Raw genomic sequence first — 17,675 nt, 5'->3', positions numbered from 1 at the left:
ATAAATATGCTACCATAGTCTAGTATACCATAGATTTGTTCTATAGGAGAGTGACTTACCTTGTCAATGCAGCAGTTGAGAGACTTTCTTTCAGGGCTGACTCTACTGAGGCACGTAGTACACAGAAAATACATGGTTAGGTACAGGTTGTGTGGTTGTCATCCTTTTTACTATGTATGTGAGTTGAAGTTAGTTGTCAGTCCCTAGGTTGTCAGTGTATATGCTGTACTTTGCCTCTTGGCCAAGGCCAGGGCATACTGGGCACACCTACATCTGCCTACAGGGACAGCTTCAGGGGGGTCTTCCTTCGAGTCCACCTGTGGGTGTGGCTGTGGAAACCTAAGCACTGGTGGGGGGCTGTGTGTCTCTTCCCTGTGTTGATTCTGCTGCAGCTGTTTCCACAGGATCAAATTGTGTAGCATGGCACATACTGTGAACATCTGTGCAGATATGGCTGGTGAGTACTGCAAGGGTGCACCAGATATATCGAGACACCAGAACCGTGACTTGAGCAGCCCAAACACATGCTCTATGATGTTTCTAGTTTGTGGGTGCACCTCATTATGGCATTCTTTGGTAGGAGTGTGTGCCTTTCTGATGGGTGTCATCATCCATGGTTCCAATATACATAGGTTCTGCAAATATTGCAAGATTATATATCACTGTGGGTTTTAAGACCTGCAACCTGCCTGATGAAAAATCTACCATGTAACATGACCAAGAGGCTGTGGAAACCTGAACTCTTCACCACAAGAAGTTTTTCCTAATGTTTATGATTGTATTATGTCAAAAATAATTCTCAAGTTGGTCAACTGCCCACGTTAAAAAGTTTAGCATGAAGGCTATTTCCTATGCCTTTCATTCTAGCAGCTTGAGTAATGGAGCTCTGCTGACCACTCTTTAATATTACTTTGGGGAAAAGGACATTCTGTAAGCTAGTTATTTAATCTAACTTTGGGGAAAGGGCATTATATAACCTGGCTCCAGCTCTTGAATTAACCTTCTCCAAGATTTACAATTTGCTTAGGACTATATCATCTGCAGAAAAAAAGTACTGGAGCACCGGAGGGAAGTTTATAAGTGTAGATGTTATCATTGTGATGGATAATCCTGTAAAATTAAGCCTTCTTCTTCTATTGATTGCACATATGTATTTTGGTTTCCTTTTGCTGAATTAGATTTAGCTATTATCTCCCTGAAGAATGTTTGTTCATTATTATAGCTGACCTTCACTGGTAATGACACATGCATTACTCTTGATTATTTACTTATCAGACCAGGCGTCTCCTAGGGTTTGTTTAGTTCTAGCATGGTCATAACTTCTTTATAAGCTGTTTACTGCAGTTTCAGTCTCATACCTGTCAGCCTCTTACAGCAGGAAATCTGGACAGAGCCATAAATAATGGGGGGGGAGGGTCAAAGACACAAAAATAGGGACACTTTAAATATTGCTCTTATAAACTTAGTTGAAAGAATAACAGGTTTTGCATTAGCATGAATTTTCTGAAGGGTATGATGTCTGAAACTCAAATGTCTGTCATTATTTTTCTGACATCACTTATGTGCCAATGATTTGCCAGGAAACCATGAATTTAAGAGAAGCAGATCAAAAATATGAGGCAAAAATCTGGATATTCTGCAAAATTCTGTACAGTTGAGAGTGACTCAGTCTCTATTTTAAATTATTTGTGTATCTTAAGTAAACTTAAATGGCTGTAATGCCAGTGAAGCTTGAAATGTTTGTAGATTCAGTGTAGACAATTATATCACTTTTAGTTGTATTGCTAGTATGAATGGAATGTATTTGTGTAATTACTCAGGGCCACAGATGTGACTGAAGGGAGTTTTGTAGCAGCCCACCTAGTCAGTTAACAAAGTTAAATACATTTAAGAAAGAAAAAAAAAATTAGAATCACATTAGCTATAAACCCACTGAAGAATTCTAATTTAAAACTTAAATGGCTTTAATGCCAGTGAAGCTTGAAATGTTTGCAGATTCAGTGTAGACAATTTATTATATCACTTTTAGTTGTATTGTTAGTATGAATGGTATGTATTTGTGTAATTACTCAGGGCCCCAGATGTGACTGAAGGGAGTTTTGTAGCAGCCCACCTAGTCAGTTAGCAAAGTTAAATACATTTAAGAAAGAAAAAAAATTAGAATAACACTAGTTATAAACCCACCGAAGAATTCTAATTAAAAAAAAAAAGTGTTATTCTGGCTTTAGTAGAGATTTGGTGAAAAATATACAATTTTAATGGCTTTGTTGATCTTCCAGAATATTGCAGTTCTTGCAGTTCAGCGGTTGCATAGTAAATCCCTGTAGTATGTAAAGCCTGAATATCTAATGGATAGCCATTTTTGTATTTGCATATTTATATCTGATCAACTGACACAGATACATCAAAAGCCTTTTGCTAGGATTCATAGATGAGTGTGTGGTGATAATATTTGAGGAGTTCCTTGTATGAGTCAGCTCATAGCTAAACAGACATGGTTTAGCAGTGTCTTATGATTGCTCATACCATGTGTATGATCTCTACATGCATAATTTAGTGCTGTACTATATGTGGTATTTTTGTGAAACCAAACCTTATTTTTTTGCAGAATTATACAATAGCTAAGCATTGAGTTAACCATGTGAGACAACAGGATAAATGCTCATGTTTTTTTTTATATTTGTAAGAGTTTGGTTCACAGTGAATAATGTATTCAGCATCTAAGAATCACATTTCAACCAGAAATACTCAACTTTTGCTGTAAGGCTCTATCAAAAGGTTCTATCAATAAATTGTGTAATGTTGGAAATAGTGACATTGTGAGTGTACTCCTATCTGCTGTTTAATGTGTGGAAAATATTTTCCTTTACTGTTAATGCAGAAATAGGAGTTGATGTACAGGACTTTATAGTGTGTTGTCAGATACAATGACAGGTTGAAGTATGAAAAGCTATACACTGAGATCCAATAAAGTCCATGTAGGAATAGTGCTATTCCTGCACAAAGTGAACAGCATCCATTTCTGCATAGCCATAACAACAGTGCACCTTGCATATTCATGAAAATGTGCTACTGATAAGGGCTGTATGGACAAGAGCACTGAACGAGTGCAGGGGACATGTTCCAGTAGTGCTCGCATAGTTAACACGCCCCCTGAAATCAGAAAGTGCAGTATGGCACTTTGTAAAAGTATTTTGGCATAATATTAACGAATAGCTCTAATATTATACCAGTATTTCAGTATCCACAGACGCTGACATGAAATAAATGAGTATTTCAGTGTCTGCAGACACTGAAATACATAGGGGAACAAGAAAGCAATGCAGGGGGGTGTTTGACAGATTCTGTCACACACCGCCTGCATTGTAAAAGTGCCATATGGCCATAGCCCCATACCTCGCATCCTCTTAAATAAAGAAATCTGGACAAAGGCACAAATAATGGGGGGACAAAGCCCTAAAAATAGGAGGGCACTTTTTAAATATTGCTCTTACAAACTTAGAAAGTTGATAGAAAACAGTTTATGCATTAGCATGAATTTACTGAAGGATAGTTTAAAAATCAAATGTATGACATTATCTCCTGACTGCATTCCTCAATGACTTATAAGAAAACCATAATTTGATCAGAAACAGGCCAAAACATGATAGCAATCTGGACATTCTGCGAATATCTGTACAGTTGAGAGGTATCAATAGCCCCCAACTGTACAGGTTTCCACAGAATGCCCAGATGCCTGCCTCACATACCTCTTAACCTCCTAGAGCAAGAATGTTGTACAAAGCCATAAATAATGGGGGGGACAAAGGCACATAAATAGGGACAAATTCTAAAAATTGCACTGATAAACCCAAAAGCTGACAGAATAAATGGTTTGCAGTAGCACAAACTCTCTGCAGGGTATGAAGATTGAAACAGAAATGTCTGCCATCTGAAAGTGCCATATGGGCAAAGCCCTCAACTGTACAGATGTCTGCAGAATGCCCAGATGCCTGCCTCACATACCCGTCAACCTCCTAGAGTAAATATGTTGTACAAAGACATAAATAGTTACATGTTTTTTCCATACTAAGGCATGTTTAAGCGTAGCTGAATAGGTTTGCACTTTATGGTCCTCTGCCCAGCATTACTTAAACACCCCAGAGGAGATAAATAAAAATAGCTAACATTTCCAAACTGAGATAGTGTAGAGGTTAGAGTCCTAACTTTACATGTAGGTGTTCATGGTTTGAGGACCAAGACAGGCAGTTTATTTTTACATGGGAAAGCAGTGTTAAAATCATTATGTTCATCTTAAAGTATGTAGTAATTGATTTTTGTTTACCAGGGTAGTGTAACTGGTGTAAAATGAAAGTGTAAGTGCATATAATGTGAAACCACCCTAGTATATGGAAGTGTCCCATACAGTCTAGTCACACCCCTTGCTAATGTAATAAAGGCACATAGAGGGATGTCATGTAAAGTAAAGCATATACACTTACTAAATGAAGTCATTATTCTGATAATTGTTTAAAAATGAAACGTGAGCAATGATTAGCACTGCTCAGCTATGCTTAACAGTTTTAAGCATTGCTTAAATGTGAATGCTAAGCAGCAGGTAACTCAGATAAGCAGTGCTCAGTAATTACCCCTTTAAGCACTGTTCAACTCAGTTTAGCAGATTTGCACACTGCTTAGCAGAGCTTAACATTTTCAAAATGGTCCAATGACAGCAAAGGGTGGGAATATTGCCTTATTTAAAAGCCAAAGGTGGGAATACAGCCAGAATCTCTTATAGTTCATCTGTGCAGGTACTATGGCTGGTGTAGGGGAAGGAGTGTGCTTTCAGGTGCAGCGCTGGAGCAATCAGGAGTCCAGAGTCATGGCTGGACTCCTTGTAGAAAACCATGATGAGACACTGCTGCAGGGCTAGTACCAGGGCTCACAATACAAAATGGAGGCCTAGGACCATCTCGCACATAATCTCACCAGTGCTACTGGCATCCCACTGACTGGTGAGCAGGTAAAGCACCACTATGCCGACCTAAAGTGGAGGAAGGGGGTGCTCTTGGCCCAGTGGATCCAAGATGCACTGGCATGGAATGCTCCAGTAGAGAGTAAGTATCACTATCAAGTAGTTTATAGTAAATACTAGCCTGAGAATGTGATAGACAGGTATGCATAATGTTTGTTTTTCTCCCATACAGCTGCAGCAGAGAGGGCTAGTAATGTCAAAGCCCATGTCGACAGACTGCTGAGGCTGCACCGGCAGGCTTGTGAGTACAAATCTATTTTGCAGTATATTGTGTAAATAGCTAAGAAGGAGTATATTGCTTACTGCTAGTATGCATACTGTTACTGTGTTAACTGAATAAATAAAAAAGTTTGTCTGACTAATATTGATGTGTAATAAAGATCCCTACAAAAAAAAGGTTGTGTTTACTCTGATATGTTGTAGACATATAGAATGTATACAAGTTCTTCACAGCACATATGGCTGTGACAGCATATATTAACTGAGGCTGTTCTGTGAACCAGCTGTTAAGAAAAACTGTAGATGGTGGAGCTGTAAAACAAGATATAAATGAAATGTGAAATAAATACTGCACTACGTTCTGAACCCTGAATAGTAATGTGTAAAGTATCAAAGTGTGTGCCATGCAGCATTGCCTTGCATTAACCTTTGCTTCCCAGACTGTAGTAATCCTAAGGATTAATGCACAGTACAATAACTATCTGTCATGCATGCATCACATGATTACAAGTTCAGACTGTTAACTAAGAGACTATTAAGCAGAAACCAGTGAAACAAAAAAACAGTGATTCCCCAGTTGCTCAATGTAATGAGAAATAGCTTAGTTGTTACTTTTGCACACCTAAACATGGTTTGAATCCAGGGAGTGGTACTACGATGTATGCATATCTACACACAAGGAATCAGGAATAAATGTAAAAACACTCAGGTAGTGCTAACAGATATTTTCTCCACAGGTTTTACAGGTAAGGAAATGTTGGTAGTAGCAGTATGAAGGGTATACTAATGAACTGTGTACAACTGTTCAACTGTCCCACTACATGCCTGCAAATGACAGCAGGATATGTACATTCAAAAGGCACTCCTCCTGATACATGTATCTTAAGTGTCACACTGTCATGGCTAGTGGTCACTGCTGCCAATAATCCTGGATACAGATAGCAAACCAGTTGAAGTATGCCAAAAGCACACTCATATAACAGCAGTTCAGTGTACCCCTTTTGCGCCAGATATGTAACCCTGACATGTACGAGTCCCCACTAGTCATGTACACAGAGTTGTCACAATTTTCCCCATACCATTCGAGGCTCACAGTTTAGTAGGTATGTTTATGCTACAGAAGCTATGGGCCACAGGTAGATGTAAATTGAGGGCAGGCCCATAGAGTATTGAGCAGTACTGTTGTGGAAAATAGAAGCATAAACAGATGTTAATGGACTTTTTGTCTCTCCCCCCACCCTCATCTGGATCAATACTATAATTCATATACTATGGGTATGTTGTGATCCAAACTTAATGTTGGGACTTGTGTTCTATAATTGTTCACATATTTGATTGGTTGCTTGTTAACATACCTTGTTCAAATACCATTGTTGGTGGCCTGTTGCCGTCAATGTTACTGGCATGCCGTTACAATGCATACTGTTATTCCATTTATGCATGTGTTCTATTTGCTATGTAACTGTTTCAGATCTGTTTTATGGGGTTAATTGGAACACCCATGCATGCTGTTATAATTAATCTTGAAATATGTTGATTAATAACCAATATATTTTGTAAAACCTCAACATCATTGCACGTTTGTGAAGGCAGATCCCAGTGGATCTGCCTGTCCTGCCTCATCTGGCCATAGCACTGGGCCCCAGCATGTCTGGGACCCAACCCGGGACTTCCTCGTCCATTGGTCCTGCATCACCTTCGTGTGGAACCACCTCAGGGAGTGAGCATGGACAGGAGCCTATCACCTGCAGTCAGTTCCAGGGTTTGGTGCGCAGCACCATCCAAGCAGAGTTGGGTGTTCAGCTGCACCAGACTAAGGGCTGCCTGGCACACCTCGAGAGGCAGGCCGCCCCTCCTGTCCAGCACCCAGCACAGCCACCTTCAGGGCTGTGAAGGAGCAGTGGTGACTGCCCATGGGTGGGGACCTCAGTCCCACTGTATCCATTTGGGGGTTCATGGGCTTTGGATTCCCAACCACCCTCCCTGTCAAAGGTGTTTACCCTCCTCATGTGTCATATACCGCCCCTATCTGCTGTCTTGTCTGTCTTGTCTGTTTGCAAATGCAACCTATCCTACCCATCTTACCTCCACAAACATGCCTATAACCCTTCCCTAACATTCCACTCTCACCTTAATAAAAAAAAGGGCATCTGCCCTGCAAAAAACAAACAGTGCTCCATACACATCTCTACATTTCGCCCTCATGTACAATGAAACTAATAAATAAACCCACAGATTATTCTGCAAATGCCTGTTGCCAACATCCCTCCCTGTGGGGTGTGAGGCTGTAAATTCCAAATTCTACACATTATTCACAGTTGTTGTTGCAGAAGAAATGTAGAGCTATGGTCCTTTCCTACACCCATCCTGCATATCCCTAGCTGCTTTTCCTAATGTTTTACCTCCTGCTTGCCCCCATTTCACCACTTTCTTATCACACTTTTTTTCTTTTCTTTAATAAAAATTAGTGCAGGTGTAAGTGGGAGTAAGCGGTGCTAAGCAAAGCTAACAGGGCTTAACTGTCTGTTAGCATCACTTAGCTTAACGCAAAACCGCACAAACCCACTTACAACTGCTTAAAAGTGCCTTAATCACTCTGTCTCCATCAGCCCTTGCTCTGCTCAGCAATAAAATCAACAGCCCTACCAAGATGCTGTGCACTACAATCACAGTAATGTACCACTACACCATCTGAGCTGCAGCAATCTGTAATGCTTTTACAAACATATCATCCATTATGGTTATTAAACATTAATGAAAAAAGTCATCATTGCTAAGTCCAGAACCAGGGCCCTGTGCACTACAATCACAGCAACATACCTCTACACCATTTGAACCATAGGAAATTGTAATGTTTTTACAAACATATCATGCACAACAGTCATTCAGCATAAGAGGGAATTATATATCCATAGTACTCTTATATACATATATATGTATAGATACCAATATATATACATATATATATATATATATATATATATATATATATATATATATATATATATATATATATATATATATATATAGATATATATATATATATATATATATATACACACACACACACACACACACACACACATATATATATATATATATATATATATATATATATATATATATATATATATATATAGATATATATAAAAACAACCTCTTACTGCAACACATCTGCAAAATGCCCGACAAACTGAGATGATAAAGGGCAAACAATAGTGACATCTTTGAAATATGGCTGTCATACTCTTAGACGTCTGCTAGAGTGGAATGGTTTGCTTTAACATACAATTCCAGATAGATTCCAGGTCGGAAACATAAATGAATGCCATTATTTACTGATGTTAATGATCACATCATTCCAGTGATTTCTCAGAAGCCCACAACTGTTATGGGCAACAGACCAAACATATCAGCCATGCTTCTGGACAGTGTCTAGACATCTGGTCAGTGGAGAGGTATGACCTCAGTCATGTAACAGAATGGAAAAACCCATGACAGCTGCCAACCATGTCACCCCACACTTTCTGAACCACAGTAAGACCAACATGCCACTAACCCAAATCAACTCTGGGCAACTACCCATGTATATCCAAATATATCATGCACTAGAGGGATGGAACTGTAGGGAAAAGCAGATGGTGCAAAAATGTCCACCCACAACCATTTTCACAACAGTCACAGCAACATGTCAGTACCCCAAGTCAACTCTAGAGTAGAATGACTGCTTGAACAAACATATCCTGATTGCCAGTCACACACTACACCAACATATACTGTCTCAACTCACAGTGTACTGAGAATCTTGAGGTGTTACAGGACATTTCTCAGTCTGCCCCTACAAACATACACACGTGATAGACCACCAGCAACTGTAGCAGCATGCACAGTCAGAAAAAAGGATCTATGACATTCACAACTGATACTCTCCCTACTCAGCCCATCAAACATCTACACACAACACTGTTACACAATCATGGCAGTCTGTTTGCAATGGCCAGACATACATAACTTTCATATTTACAGATTTCCATAGAATATCCAGGGTGTGAGACCATATTTTGGCCACTGCTGCATACCACTTCCAGGAGTCTTCTAAGTCAATGGGATGATAAATTGAGTGCAGTCACTAAATAATGATATCACATACCTCTGAGACTCATACTGCAAAACATCTGGACAAAGCATGACATACTTGGGAGATAGGGGGCTGGAAAGAAGGACATATCTCACATAATGGTATTACAAACTGAAACAGTTGCTGGTGTCACAGGCTTTGTTGTAACATAACATCCCTGAAGGATATGATGTCTGAAACACCAATGGATGTCAACAGTTACTGACTACAATCCTCACATTATCCTACTGATTCCACAAAAACTGGCATAATCTGAGGAACAGACCAAACATAACAGGCAAACCTCTGGGCAGTCTGTGGACATCTGGACATTTGAGAGGTTTGTCAGAGACATATCACTGTCAGACATCAAGTCACACAGAAAATGTATGTTTATGTGTATAACAGCACTACTGACTTACAGTCTGTACCCAATTTGTTAGCTTTGTCCCCAGTGTTGTTGGGCTGTCTCCACTTGTCCTTTCCTGAGAGGTATTCCCACTTACTGTCTGTGAAGCTGTAGCCCCCACACCTCCATAATATCCTCCACACAGGCAAGGAAAAGGGGCAAGGCCCATATGAAGGCCGTAATTATAGCACTGTGTTGCTATGGCATTGGCAAATGTAAAAACAACACAGCTGCTTTAGATGTAAGTAGCAAGTGGGAGAAACTGAGTGGTGCACAGGCCATCACCTGCTCATGAGCAGTACCTACAAAAGGCAAGCTGCTGCCTATGCAGCACAGGTCTCAACCCAACTACACAAAGACCGACTGTGACTACACAAACCTAACCATTTGCATTGTTGTGAGGAAACTCTTGAGCACTATAACAGGTATGTCAATCATGTAAGCTTGTAATGGAATGCAGAAGGGGATGCAATTATGTCAAATGGGACATTAAACACTAGGCCCCAACCAAACCTGCTGGACTCACATGCTGCAGTCCGGCACCTATGCCATTCCCCTTACCCTGTCTGCATTGACACGGAGCACATCTCATTGCCCCTGAGTCACCCCAGCATAGGTCAGCTCATGTATGACTACTACTGGAGTATCTGTTGTCCAGTACTGAGTGTGGCACTGCTAGGCCAGCTGCCTGGGATGTTGTAATTGTTCATATGTCACCTGTAAATCCTACTCTGATACATATGCTTGTCTTACAAATGTAAGAGACATATACAGGGTATGCGCATACTACATGACATTTGCAGATGTGTGTGTTGAACTGTAGGTGATATACTGAGCCCACATCTGACAAATGTCCAGAGTTTTGCAGACTGACCACATGTCTGCCTCATATTTGTAGTCAATGTCATTGTGTATTTTCTGGCCCATCACTGGCAACCCATTAAAGACTGAAGTCATACCATATTAGCATACATTTGATTGTCAGATGTCATATCCTGCAGAGTAGACCTGTGAATACAACACCATCTTTGCTGGCAACTAAGTGTGTTTCAACTAGAATCATAAAGTGACACTATTTACTGGCCTTTGCCCACCACTGATGTGTGCCTTTGTGCAGATTTCTTGGTCTAACAAGAGCTAGGTGTCTTACCATGAAACCTGCAAGAGTACCTTGTCCTGTAGGATGCTGACATTTGTGCAGTTACTGACACCTGCTTTGTAGCTGTGGAGAGCACACCAACCTTGCCAGGTCACTCATCCCATCATACATTTAGAACCAAAATGGAGGCCTGCAAAGCCACAGGAGGTGGAGTGTTGAACATTAGCATACACGTACACACCCCCAGGCTGGCCAAACAGTATGACACATGGGTGACATCCCAAGTGCAGTTAACAGTTGACAAAAACACCTACTCAAATCATACCTAGCTACAGGCCTCCAAACATGACTGTGGACACCCACCACACCTATTGGGACCTGCTGGAATCTGTCAGGATTCAGTCATCTACCCTGCTCCTGGGTGACTTCAAATACCCAATCATAGTGTGCATGATCTATGTCACCTGAACATGAATGCACATAGATTCCTCCACATTGTCAATGGCAATGTAGTGGATCAGCCGGTCAACACTCCTACGACAGGTAAAAATATCCTGTACCTGGTCCTAAACAACATGAGCAGCCACTGTAGCACTCCTACAGTGCCATCCTCCTTGGTAAAATGTGACCACATAGCCATCACTGTTCATGTCACCATCTCCGCTGCCCCCCCTTTATAGTGTCAAACAAAATGAACTGTACACAAATTACTATAAATCTCCTCAGTGCAGGTAGAAGTAGCTATACAGCCAATGTCCCATTTGATGGAACTAGCAGCAGTGTCTAGGCTCACACCACAATACTGTGTAGGCACCTACATAGTTGTATGGACTCAGCAATACCTGAAAGGACAACATCATCTCCCTCAAGATAGGGTAAATGCCTGTGGTGGACAGCAGCAATACACAAATACCATAATAGGTGGAAGCAATTGCTGGATGGGCCAAGAAGGAACAGGTGCCTCATTAGAAGCAATGTCACCTTGGTCTGCACAAGCAAACAAGGACACAGGTAATGTACCCTAAGGGTGTCTTTGAGTGCAGCTTGGACATATCCACCAAGGCCAATCATAAGGCTTTCCACACATGTCTGCAATTCCAGAGGCAACACACAAATCTGCTCTGTAGTGGTGGTCAATAACATGACATACACATATGGCATAAATATAGGCAACCAGCTGCAGACAGGTGAAGTGTAAACATCACCCCCCTGTCCCCCTATTGGTACACATATGCATGTACAGCACTTGCCACACTCCCCTCATCATCAAGAAGCAGGTCCATAATGCCCTCTCAAAGGCAACACACAGAGGTCTCCATAGGCCTGATACCATCCCTGGCTGTAGCCTACATGAACACAGACATGGGCTCTCGGATCCATTCCATGCTGTAGTCAACCACAACCTGAGCACCAATGTCATACCATCTGCACAGAGGACAACCACTGTCATCCCTATACACAAAGGCAGAGCACTCCACCGACCCAGCCAGTATTATGCACATCAGCCTAACTAGCCTGCTCTGCAAGGGCATGGAAGGCAATATCAAGGACATTATGAACAGGGACATCGGCAAAATTGAAATGCCTGGGTGGGCCCATACACCATGGTATTGTCAAAGGGAGATCAGGCCTGTTAAACCTGGTCGACCTCTCTGAAGTGGTCAACAAACATAGGGATTAGTAGAAGATGGTGAACAATGTTGACCTTCACCTAGCCCAATCCTCTCATATTAACCCCAGGTGGACAGAATACATATACCTACACAGCTAGGCACCAACCTGTAGGTTATCAGATGGATAGCTAACTGGCCCAATGATAGCATCCACTCAGTCAAAGTAGTGGAACCCACCTCTAGTAGTAGAATCATCCACAACAGTGTACCCCAAGGATTGGTCTGGGGGCTTCAACTGTTTGAGATATATGTATCTGAGGTACAGGACAAAAGCAGTGGTCTGTGGCTGACCAGGTGTACAGATGCTTGCAAGCTGGCCACTGTCTTACATTCCCCTACTGATGTGAACATCCCCCAAGAGACACTCACCCAATTACTGATTGGTGCAAGAAGCATTACCACAAACTGAATGCCAGGAAAGGCATCATTCCCCCTGCTGTAGCAGATGTCATCCACACTAAGTATGACAGTAATAATGTACTGAGCATGCAATCAGGTGTGAGGTGATGTGTGCACTGAGGTTGGTAGCAACCTGAGAGTTTCCCACTGTGTGGGCACTATAGTAAGGAAGGATGTCTACATGGCCCACCTCACAAAAATGGATATGTCATAGGTAGGCCATAGGTAGATGTAAAGTGAGGGCAGACCTCTAGAATTTTGACCAGTACTGTTGTGAAAAATAGAAGCCTATGCAGTGTTAATTGACATTTCTTCTCTTCACCCACCCCTCATCTGCATCACTAATTATTATTCATTTACTACAGGTATGTTTTTACCAAACCTAATGTTGGGATGTGTTCTATTATTGTTCATATAATTAATTGGTTGCATGTTAACATACCTTGTTCAAATGCCATTGCTGGTGGCCTGTTGCCATCATTGTTACTGGCATGCTGTTACAATGCTTAAAGTTGCTCCAGTTATACATGTGTTCTGTTTGCTATGCAACTGTTTCACATGTCTTATTCATGACTAAACAATACATCTTGGAAAACCTCAATACCATGCCACATTTGGGAAGGCCAATCCCAGCAGATCCATTTGTCCCACCCCCATCTGGCTGTGGCATCAGGCCCCAGCATGTCTGGGACCCACCCTGGAACTTCATCTTCTGCAGGCCCTGCACCACCTGGGCGTGGGTGCAGAGATGAGTCTGTCACCCACCATGGGTATGGTATGCAGTGTCATCTGCTCTGAGTTGGGTGGCAGCTGTGCCAGATGGAGGGCCACCTGGTGCACCTTGAGAAGCAGGCTGCCCTTCCTGTCCAGCCCCCAGCACAGCGACCATTGGGACTGTGATGGTGCAGTGGTTACTGCCTGTGGATGGGGATGTCAGTCCTACTGTATCCATATAGGGGCTCATGGGTCTCTGATTCCTAACCACCCTCTGTGGCCAAGGTGTTTACCCCCCACATGTGTCATACACTACCCCTGTGTGCTGCCTTGTCTGTCTTATCTGTCTCCCTACCCAACCTACCTCCACAGACATATGTGCAATCCTTCCCCAGCATCCCACTCTCACCTTAACAAAACAAAAGGGCATCTGTCCCCCAAAAAATATCGCCCCATGCATAGCTGTCCATTTCACATGCATGTCCACTGGACACATGTAATCTGGTCCAAATGGCTTGACAACACATTTCTGTTGTCCTCACCTCTCTCTCTGGAATTTGAGTATCCAAATTCACCTCCAAATTCTATATAAATGTACAGCTGTTGCTGTATAAAAAATGGACAGCTATGGACCTTCCCTACACCCGTGCTGCACATCCGTAGCTATCTTTCATATTGTTTTTCCCTCTGCATGCCCATTTTTCACCACTTTCCTATCACCCCTTTTTCTTTTCTTATAAAGAAATTAACATGGGTGTAAGCAGGAGTAAGCAAGTTTGCACGATGCTAAGTGAAGCCAAAATGGATTAAGCATCTCTACGGTTAACTGTATCTTAGCATCGCTTAACGTTATGCAAACTTGCTTAAAACCACTTAAAACTGCTTTAATCACTCTGTTTCCATCACCCACTGTTCTGCCTAGCAACAAAATAATCAGCCCTGACAAGTCATGAACCCAGGACTCTATACACTACAATCAGAGCAATGTACCACTACACTATTTGAGCTGAAGGAATTTCTGATGCTTTTTCAAACATATCATGCAGTAGAGTCATTCAACGGTAGGGAAAGAACTCTGTAGAATCACCCAGGTTTGAGATATATAGATATATATATATATATATATATATATATATATATATATATATATATATATATACACATAAACAGATATGTAGATGTATGGAGATACATATATATGAAAAATATACTCACTATATATATGTACATAACATGTAGTGCAGTCATACCTCAGAACCATACCTCTCAACCTCTTAGTGCAAGACATCTGGGAAAAAAGCTGTCAAAATGGGGGGACAATGGGGGAAAACTAGGGACGTATTTTAAATAATGCTATTATAAATGTAGAAAGTTGCTAGAGTAACAGGCTTTGTTTCAGCATACATATTCTGAAGGAGATGAGATCTGAAACCGAAATGTATGTCATCATTTACTGACAGAAATCCTCAGATCATCACAGTGATTTATAGATGCAGGCAATACTCCAAATACCAGGAAAAAAGTGACCTGGGAATAAAAAGTGAATATTCCAAACAAAAAAAATCCCAGGCACTCACGGCTGCAGGCAATAAGTATAAAAGTCCAGTGTGTATCCAATAAAGAAATCCAAATGGCACGGTTATGTCAAAAGTTTAATAGCAAGCGCTTTCAAGGTTCAACTGACCGCTTCTTCAGACTATAAAAAATGCAAGATAACAGCATGTTTGAATACTAAAACATAACCAATCACAAATACTTAGGTATACATTCATTAAAAATTTAAAGCAATATGCTCACATATAATAATTCATTTAAAAACAAATCCAAAGCATTTCAGTGTTTGAGTACATGGCCTTTTAAAAAAGGTTTCAAAGAAACTTTACTATTTAAGCCAGGTAGTTTATCTGCTTTGAAAATCATTATCCACTTTTGCTCATTAGCTTCTGTAATGTTTCTCAAATCACCACCCCTCATATTGTCATGTATACTTTCTAAAACAAAGAACTTAAAATCATGTTCATTCCGTTTTTCTATAACATGATGTGCCAAAGCATTTTCCAACTTCTTATAACCACCTGGCTTAAATAGTAAAGTTTCTTTGAAACCTTTTTTAAAAGGCCGTGCACTCAAACACTGAAATGCTGTGGATTTGTTTTTAAATTAATTATTATATGTGAGCATATTGCTTTCAATTTTTAATGAATGTATTATTAATTCTTTGTGATTGGTTATGTTTTAGTATTTAAACATGCTGTTATCTTGCATTTTTTTATAGTCTGAAGAAGCAGTCAGGTGAACCGCGAAAGTGCTTACTATTAAACATTTGACATAACTGTGCCTTTTGGATTTTTTTATTGGATACCCACTGGACTTTATACATCACAGTGATTTACCAGAGAAATACAAATAATTTGCAGAACACTCCAAAAATATGAGCAAAAAACCTGGACATTCTGGAACAATCCAGCCAGTTGACAGGTATGCTCAGAACCCCTCAGTGCAATGAATCTGGACCAAGCCTGACAAAGTTGGGGGAGAAAGCCATGAAAATAGGGACATATCTGAGATACTTGAGTGGATAAGCTGAGACAGTTGCTGCAGTAACAACATCTGTTCTAACATGCATTGACTGAAATAGCACAAGTGCAGACTCAGTTGCTTCTCATTAGTTATTGAATTAAATCCTCACATCATTCCACTGATTTTTCAGACATACACAACACTTATGGGGACCTGACCAAAAATATGAGCCACACAGCTAGACATTCAGTGAAACTCTGTACAGTTGAAAGGTATGTTCTGTAGGAGTTGCCACTATGCTATACAGGTGAACAGCAATAATGTGTACATGGATGCAGTGTGTGCTAGGTGATGGCCCATCACCTAACACTACTCATGTATCCCAAAGGTGTATATTAGTAGTAACATTAAGTAGAAAGGGCTGCACTGCATGATGTTGAGGACCAGTCCAGAGTGTGTATGTTGTGATCTGACTGTGTGTCATGAATGACACCAGTTGGCTATTGTGAGGTCTGTGTAATGCCTTTGTGCCACCTCACCTGTATGTGTCTGTGTGTTTGTGTGTGTGTGTGTGTGTGTGTGTGTGTGTGTGTGTGTGTGTGTGTGTGTGTGTGTGTGTGTGTGTGTGTGTGTCCATCCTTGTGTGCATGAGTGTGTGTGTGTGTGTGTGTGTGTGTGTGTGTGTGTGTGTGTGTGTGTCTGCATGTATGTGTTTGCAAGCAAACTCTATAGTGCAGGTATTACTTTACATATGTTGTCTTCCCCTCACAAGTGGACATGGTGGTTGTGGTCCCTCCCATTCAGAATCTGATGTCAGTGTCTCTGCCGACTTTGACAATTATGTCGGTCCAAGGGAGGCACATGTGGGATTGTTAGCACCTGAATTTGTGCCATAGGTTGCCATCCCACAGTCGTTCACGATGTCCATGCACACAGTCACAATGCCCACACATACCCTGTCCCCAGCAGCCACAGATAATAGACAGGTGGTGGGTGGTGGCATGGAACAGGCTAGTGTGATGACTATGGCAAGTGTGAGTATAGACACTAGCCATAGCCAGAGTGCAGGTGAGGTCCCACACAGGTGGATGGATAAAGATGCTTGAAGGAGGACTACTGCCCATCAAGCTGCTGTTGCAAGTGCCACAGCAGGTGTCACAAGTTGCATGTTTTGGACTGTCATGGACAAATACTCAGGGTCTTGGATGCAACTCTTCCTGCCTTATGTGACAACATACATGACCTTGTTGAGGTCACACATCAAAATACTGATGTCATGAATAGACGGTGGGGTGAGACCTTGGCAATCCTTGACTGTGGAATGTCTGTGCTGCAGTGTGTGGTGGGAGATGGATGTCGGCCATGTGGACGTAGGTCAGCACCAACATCAGCTGAGAGTCTATGTGGCCATGCACCTTCACACTCCTGTAGTAGCAATACCACCAGCACTACCGAAGGGTGGGTGCTGTCCACACCACAATGGAGCATGCCATGGGCACGTGGTCCTGGCT

Source organism: Protopterus annectens, chromosome 6.part0 (genome assembly GCF_019279795.1).
Source record: "Protopterus annectens isolate FY-2018-M chromosome 6.part0, PAN1.0, whole genome shotgun sequence".
Taxonomy (NCBI): domain Eukaryota; kingdom Metazoa; phylum Chordata; order Ceratodontiformes; family Protopteridae; genus Protopterus; species Protopterus annectens.
This window is presented reverse-complemented; position numbering follows the sequence as displayed.